Genomic DNA, 7,500 nt, shown 5'->3' with positions numbered 1-7,500 from the left:
CACACACACACACACACACACACACACACACACACACACACACACACACACACACACACACACACACACACACACACACACCTGTAGCCAACGATGGCAGCAGTCCAACACTCTCACTTACATCACATCAGCAGGCTCAGTGCATGTGTGTGTGTGTGTGTGTGTGTGTGTGTGTGTGTGTGTGTGTGTGTGTGTGTGTGTGTGTGTGTGTGTGTGTGTGTGTGTGTGTGTGTGTGCGTGTGTGTGTGTGGTTGGGACTTTTACATGATAGGATTATGGGTCGGATTTATCCAGTTGTTCTTTGACTCTGTGGCGCATCGTTCAGTGTGTTTGACTTCTAGCTGATGTTTCAGAAAGCAGTTTGGAGGTTGTTGGTTTGCGTCCCACCAGAGTTGAACTTTAGATACTTCATTGCAAGACAGAGGGCTGTAGGAAACCTTGGAACTTTGGGATTCCTTCTTGAATGTATCCCTTCATGCTGAAATCATGAATTTAACAGGACCTCAAAGGTTTTGTGTTCAAGTCCCAGAATGTTAAAAGCACATACAGATTTAATTCATGTTTATACCTGTTGATATATTGATCATACCGAAGTGTTTCCTTTACAAACTGAGCAGCTAAAACTCAGAGTTCAAAGTGTTGGAGACGAACCAAGGTGCTCCCGAACTCCCCGACGAGACGCCCGCCTCACTGTGACTTAATGTTCACTAATTAATTACTGACAGGTTAATTAAAAGCTTAACAAGGCTGTGAACAACTCACTGAATCCTCTGTTATTTATCACGTTTGAATCCAAACAGACCCAATGAAAAAGTAAAACAGAGAAAATAGAGATTGATGAAAGTAATTAGTAAAATAATTACATTAATTAGTCACGCTTCAGACCGTAATGAGACTGTGCTAAAGGTCTGCAGGCCGCAAAGAGTCCTGAAATATCACCAGTGTGTGTGTGTGTGTGTGTGTGTGTGTGTGTGTGTGTGTGTGTGTGTGTGTGTGTGTGTGTGTGTGTGTGTGTGTGTGTGTGTGTGTGTGTGTGTGTGTGTGTGTGTGTGTGTGTGTGTGTGTGTGTGTTTACATTCCCTGCCTCTATCGGGGTTCATGTTTATATGAGATCACTGACAGAGAGAGGCCTCCTACGTTTCAGCGTCGCCCCCCCAGCCGGCTCACAGCGAGCTTCACTCTGCTTTACTCAACGGACACAAAGGAAAACGTATCTTCTGAATATGTTTAATATTCTCTAGATTTTAATCAAAATGTAATGAACAGGTCAGTATGAGAGCTGGCAATGGAATATGAAAGGTTATTTATAGAAAATACAATAAATAAACTTCCATCTGGTTCTGTGTTTGTGTGTTTTAACTTTTGCTTCATATCTCATCCTTCAGTCTAGAAAGTTTGATATTTCTCCTACTGGTAGTGGCCCTGTGGTGCAATGAACTTAATCTCTAAGAAAGTGATTAAAAGGTTGTGGGTTCGACTCCCACCAGAGTCAAGGTTTACATGCAGCCGGCTGTGAAACACTGTAGAGTTATAGATTGGATAAATCATTAGTTGTTGTTTTCTTTCTGGTATTGGGCATGTGGTGCAATGAACAGCGCGTTTGACTTCTGCTTAAATACTAAGACAGCAATACAAAGGTTGTAAGTTCAAGTCCCACCAGAGCTGGCATTTAGATACTGTAATTCATGACTGGAGACAATGGTGAACTTTTAAACTGTAGGAAAACAATGAGTTCACTAGCAAATGGAAAGCTGTGGCTGTCGTTCCGAGTGAGTTGCGATCGTTTGATACTGACGAAAAGTTGAAGATAATTTAACTTTTAGAGGCAAAGTTTGACCAGAGAATACCCGCAGCCAATCAGTGAACAGAGTCCTGGGACCCCCGAGGAATGTTGATTTATGTTAAAAAAGAATCTCTTTTCCACTTGAATCACATGAACACGCCTCCCTGCCACAGAAAAATGTGATAATTGCGGCGAGCAGCACTTTACCGCTGCCTGGTGGGTTTCCAAATAGAAACTAACTTCACTTTGATGTCGGGTCAAAAGATTTACAGAGTCACTAACAATCCAAAATAACAATTTGAAGCCATAAAGTCCAATAAAAAATGTCTCAAAGAGCAGAATCAGTGCATTTTTTCCAGGCTATTCATAGAAACTGTAGAGAAGGTCACGAGGGTCACACACACACACACACACACACACACACACACACACACACACACACACACACACACACACACACACACACACACACACACACACACACACACACAGATACACACACACACAAACACTCAGTGGTCCAGGCTAAACAAACACAGTGAAAGTCCGTGTAAACTTACAGTGGTGTTGTTAAGAGAAGAGACGATCTTGTCTTCTGTGTGAGCTCTATTGTATTTTGGATTTGCATCTCATTTATATATTTTTTGCATTCTATATGTTTTAACTTTTTTCTAAACAATTTCCCAGAGGATAAATAAGGTTCTCTCTTGTTTCAAATCAGTATTTTGTGCACGACCATAAACTCATGTTTACAATGTTTACTGAGGGAATAAATCAAGAGAGAAGTAGAGTCATTTTCTCATAGACTTCTATACAACCAGAGGAGTCGCCCCTGGTGGACAGCAGAGAGAATGCAGTCTGAGCGTTGCTGTCGGGCGCGATAACACAAAACAACAAAAGGAAGCTGACCTCCGCCTCAACAATAACCACCACTGACCAGTTTGAAGAAGCTCCTGCTGAACGTGTGAATGTTTACTCCTACATCTAATATTTAAATATATATTTTAAGGTTTTTTTGTCAGTCGTGGCCCTCCTCCTGAGAGGGATTCATTCTGCATGTGTGTGTTTGTGTGTATTTGGACACGTTCACATCATCACACAATGTAGGCCAGTACACTGTGTGTGGTCTCAACGTGTGTGTGTGTGTGTGTGTGTGTGTGTGTGTGTGTGTGTGTGTGTGTGTGTGTGTGTGTGTGTGTGTGTGTGTGTGTGTGTGTGTGCACATTTTAAAATTCTCTTCGATTTCTCTTTCATGCACAAACACCCAAACACACACACACACACACACAATAGGTCCACTCTGTTGTCCTGCTGTTTCAATTGTACTCATGGCATCGCCCAGTTCCTCACTCTCTCACGCACACACACACACACACACACACACACACACACACACACACGCACACACACACGCACGCACACACACACACACACACACACATATTAACTATGTGTTTGCGTCCTACATTAACCCTAACACACTGTGATTGAATGCAAGTTTAAGACATTTCCGGAGGTTGTATCACGTAAACAACCTAAAAGTGGCTCTGTGGCGCAAAGGACTTCTAGCTGAATACTGGGCAAGTAATTCAAAGGTTGTGGGTTCGAGTCCCACCAGAGTCAGCTGCTGCTTTGCATGAAATCTTACAATCAGACACAGTTTGTGCTCCTTGGTTTCACACAATGTGAAACCACTTGGCACAAGAAGTAGCTATGGAGTAAGGCCCACATTACAACATATACAGTCATGGTTATGTAACAAGAAAAAGAATGTTGTGAAAGTTCTCCTGACCTTTGTCTGTTAGCATCTTTTTGTCTTATACTGCTCTGTTTTGAGTTTTGGAAACAGGACATTGGAAGTATTATTGTTAATATATGACCTGATGTAAAGAGTTTGACAAGGAAGATGCTGACATCAGCAAAAAGAAGGAAGATGAGCGAACAGGTTCAAAACAAGGTCAGAAAAACATGATGGGAAGAGAAATCCAAAGCGAAGCTGCAGCTGCTTCACGAAAAAAGTTCAAATCTCAGGTATGTGTGCAAGAAATCAACATATTCTTACTGTCTTATACTAACAGGAAGTGACACGTACACCATCAGACGTCAATCAGACTGTGACCTCATAGTGACGCTCAGACAAAATGAAGAGTTTTTCTGATAATGTCACGGCTTTTAATTCCTCAGATCTTGGTGGAGTTGTTTCCTTTGTGCAGCTGTGAGCAGCGTCTACGTTTCCTTCGTGCTTTGCTCTGTGGGACAATGGTCTCCGTCAACAGCCCACTCAACAATGGGCCTCATTCACTCTTCATTCTGACTGTTTGCATTATACTTCATTTTGTTTTTCCAAACTGAGCATTTCATCTGACGCCAAAAACTACTCAGAATGTGTGTCGTGTAGATTTGGGACACAACATTATAGTGCTGAGTAATTCTAAAAGACACAAACCTTTAAGGCTGCAAATGACTTTTTCAGAAGTAGAAACGTATCGTGTTTCTAGCGGGGCATGTGTGGTAAAGCCATCTGGTAGATAATGGACCGAACATTCCCTCGTCTTCAGTAAACACACAGAAGAGCTGATGAGTGTCATTAGCTCTGCAGGTATTTGGTCATAAACCAAAGTACTGGACACGTTCAAATGTTGAAAAGTTACAGGATCACCAAGATGAACCACATTTCACCACAATCCATCCAATAGTTGTTGGGATATTTGGACCAGCGTGTTGGAACCGACCCACTGACGTCACTAACGCCGTGCAGCTGGCTGACTACAGGTCAGATATATCCCGTAAAACAGGCAAACAAGCAAATAAAGGTTCTATTATGTTGGTCATTAGAGTAAATGGTAAATATACCTCCAGGCCTTGCTCTATTTTTATTCTATTCTATTGTCCAGTGTTGTATTGTGGGAAGTGGAGTCCTCTCAGTGGACAGTTTAACCTACAACCTGAGACTCTTTACGTAAATCTGTCACCAGCTGCTGCAGAAAAAAAACTGTAAAACTGCACGGGATCAGTGTGTGCTTGGAAATTCCCTCCATGTATTTATGTGTGTGTGTGTGTGTGTGTGTGTGTGTGTGTGTGTGTGTGTGTGTGTGTGTGTGTGTGTGTGTGTGTGTGTGTGTGAGTGTGTGTGTGTCTGAAATTAGTGGAAAGAAAAAAATGACAGAGGTTTTATGGGAAGACTGGAATGATAAAGCGAGAGAGAGAGAGAGAGAAGGAGCCGTGATTCATGATGGGAATGTACAGAGAGACACCAGTATACACACACACACACACACACACACACACACACACCCACACACACACACACACACACACACACACACACACACCTGGTCTAAAGCGTGAACACAACGAACACACAGTTTTCTTTATAAACCCAAACAACGCCTACATCAGTTGCTACTGTTTAAGTTGATTAAACAGTTTTATGTAAAGTGCAACTCTGGTGGGATTTGAACCCACAACCTTTGAGTCATTTCCTCTGTGTTAAACAAGATATCCAACCCCCTATTATTGCCGAATGCTTTGATTATTATTGAAACAGGACACAGTGTTTCTTCTTCTAAACACTGCTTGACAATAGACTGTATATCAGAAGTGGACGTAGTCATGGTGACGTCAACCATTTGTTTGTGGACTGATGTGATGAAGATTCAAGTTCAGCAATCCTGCATCAACATCTTGGAATTACGGCCGTCATCATCTTGGCTTTCTGAACAGAAGTTACCATATTTGGACTGATGAAGATGGAAGAGCTGATCCATCATGCTGTAGTGAAGAAGACTTGAAACTAGAGATTGAGACCATAAACTCATGTTTACAATGTTTACTGAGGGAATAAATCAAGAGAGAAGTAGAGTCATTTTCTCATAGACTTCTATACAACCAGAGGAGTCGCCCCCTGGTGGACAGGAGAGAGAATGCAGCTTTAACACAGGAAGCTTTGACTTCACTTTACAGAACTGGAGGTCGCCGCCTGTGCTTAACGTGTTCCAAAGAATAGAAATAATTAATTGTAAACATTTCTCACCATGAGGGTAGTACTTTAACCTGGAATCCTACACTTCAGATGGTCCTAATATTGGTGCAGACCAGCTCTAAACATTGCCTCTGGTGAGACTCGAACCCACGACTTCTGAATGACTTTTTCTGCACTGATCTAGATGTCCATGGCACTGACTTCTTTTCTCATTTTCCTGTCATGAATAAAACAAGTTATTTTGTTTTGGAAACAAATAACTTCCCTCTTTAGTCCAGAATTATCATTTGAATTGCATTCAAATTCCTGTACGTGTGTGTGTGGTGAACATGTATACTTACTGTATGTATTCATGCATTTATGTGTGCGTGTTGTTTACTGCGTTGCTGCGGTATACATCCGTCGCCTGAGCACCACACACACACACACACACACACACACACACACACACACACACACACACACACACACACACACACACACACACACACACACACACACACACACGCACACACACACACACACTCACTGCTGTACGACACAGTAAAGCCTCTGTCCGACCTCAGACGATGCTAAATTGTCACACTAATTATTATAAACGACTAACATAGGTCGCCGAGGAAACAATCCTCCCACATCCCATAATTATGCTGCATGGCCCGATATTAAATCTGCTTCCAAATACTTGGGATGGTTGGGGTGTGTTTGATTTCTGTTTGCATATGAAATCAATGGCTCCTTGTTTGTTTTTTTAAAAGCTGCTCAGCATCTCAGACGGAACAGAGCAGAGACTGAACGGCTCGGAGTAAAGTTAAAATATATATATCACCTTATCAGATAGTTATTGTGCATTTATTTCAGTAATTAACCGTGTTATTCTTAAGTTTAAAGATTCAATGCTGACTTCTATCAGCTCTGCTGCTGTGGGAAAAATGGACTGAGGCTGAATCCATTATACTAGCATGAAAAAACCAAGGGATTAATCAAATATATAGTCCTACAATGGAAAGTTTCACACGCTGCTCCATGATAAAATTGTCTCCGGGTGGCTCCGTCAGGAGTAGCAGTATCTAAATGTCAGCTCTGGTGGGCATCGAAACCACAACCTTTAAATCACTTTCTAAGAGCTTTATAGGAGTCCAACGCACAACAGAGTCACAGTCAGCCAGTAACAATTCTAATTAATAATAGGCTTCATAATTATACAATGTAAAGGTTCACATGTATAACTTGACCCTTCTGGGACTCAAACCCAAGTACAGGTACATTCATTATTTCTGCAAAAAATGATTATTTTAAGGAGGAATCCCACAGTTTCACAACTGTCATGAATAGCATCATCTAAAGGTCAACTCTGGTGGGACTCCAACCCACAACCTTTGAATAACTTTCTGAGAGTTTGTCTAGAAGTCCAACGCGCTATCCATTGCACCACAGAGTCCTTGCCTATCTGCTGTAATTAGTCGAAGAACAAGGGAAGGTATCAGTTCACGATGTCGCATGTAAAACTAGACTCTGGTGGGACTGGAACCCAAAAGCTTTGACTTAAATAACTGGTAAATACAATATTTCAGCAGGAAGGGAATCATTAATGCAAGAATTCCACACTTTCAAAGTTCACTCCTGTCTTTTGTCATGAATCCCAACATCTAAAGTTCAACTCTGGTGGGACTCGAACCCACAACCTTTGAATTACTTTCTGTGAGTTTGTCTAGAAGTCCAACGCGCTATCCAT

General features: G+C 41.7%; 1 protein-coding gene and 1 non-coding gene across 2 annotated transcripts in view; both read right to left on the bottom strand.

Moving 5' to 3' along the window:
• plekhg2 (pleckstrin homology domain containing, family G (with RhoGef domain) member 2) overlaps positions 1 to 7,500 on the bottom strand; it is a 97,139-nt gene that overhangs the window by 86,740 nt on the left and 2,899 nt on the right. The gene's annotated exons all lie outside the window — the stretch shown is intronic.
• The window catches only part of trnar-ucu (transfer RNA arginine (anticodon UCU)), a 92-nt gene continuing 14 nt past the window's right edge, over positions 7,423 to 7,500 (bottom strand). The window contains 2 exon segments of the tRNA in view: positions 7,423 to 7,458; positions 7,478 to 7,500. The exon segment at positions 7,478 to 7,500 is cut by the window's right edge and continues 14 nt beyond it. This is a non-coding gene — a tRNA (tRNA-Arg).

The sequence above is a fragment of the Anoplopoma fimbria genome, chromosome 1 (genome assembly GCF_027596085.1).
Source record: "Anoplopoma fimbria isolate UVic2021 breed Golden Eagle Sablefish chromosome 1, Afim_UVic_2022, whole genome shotgun sequence".
Taxonomy (NCBI): Eukaryota; Metazoa; Chordata; class Actinopteri; order Perciformes; family Anoplopomatidae; genus Anoplopoma; species Anoplopoma fimbria.
This window is presented reverse-complemented; position numbering and strand designations above follow the sequence as displayed.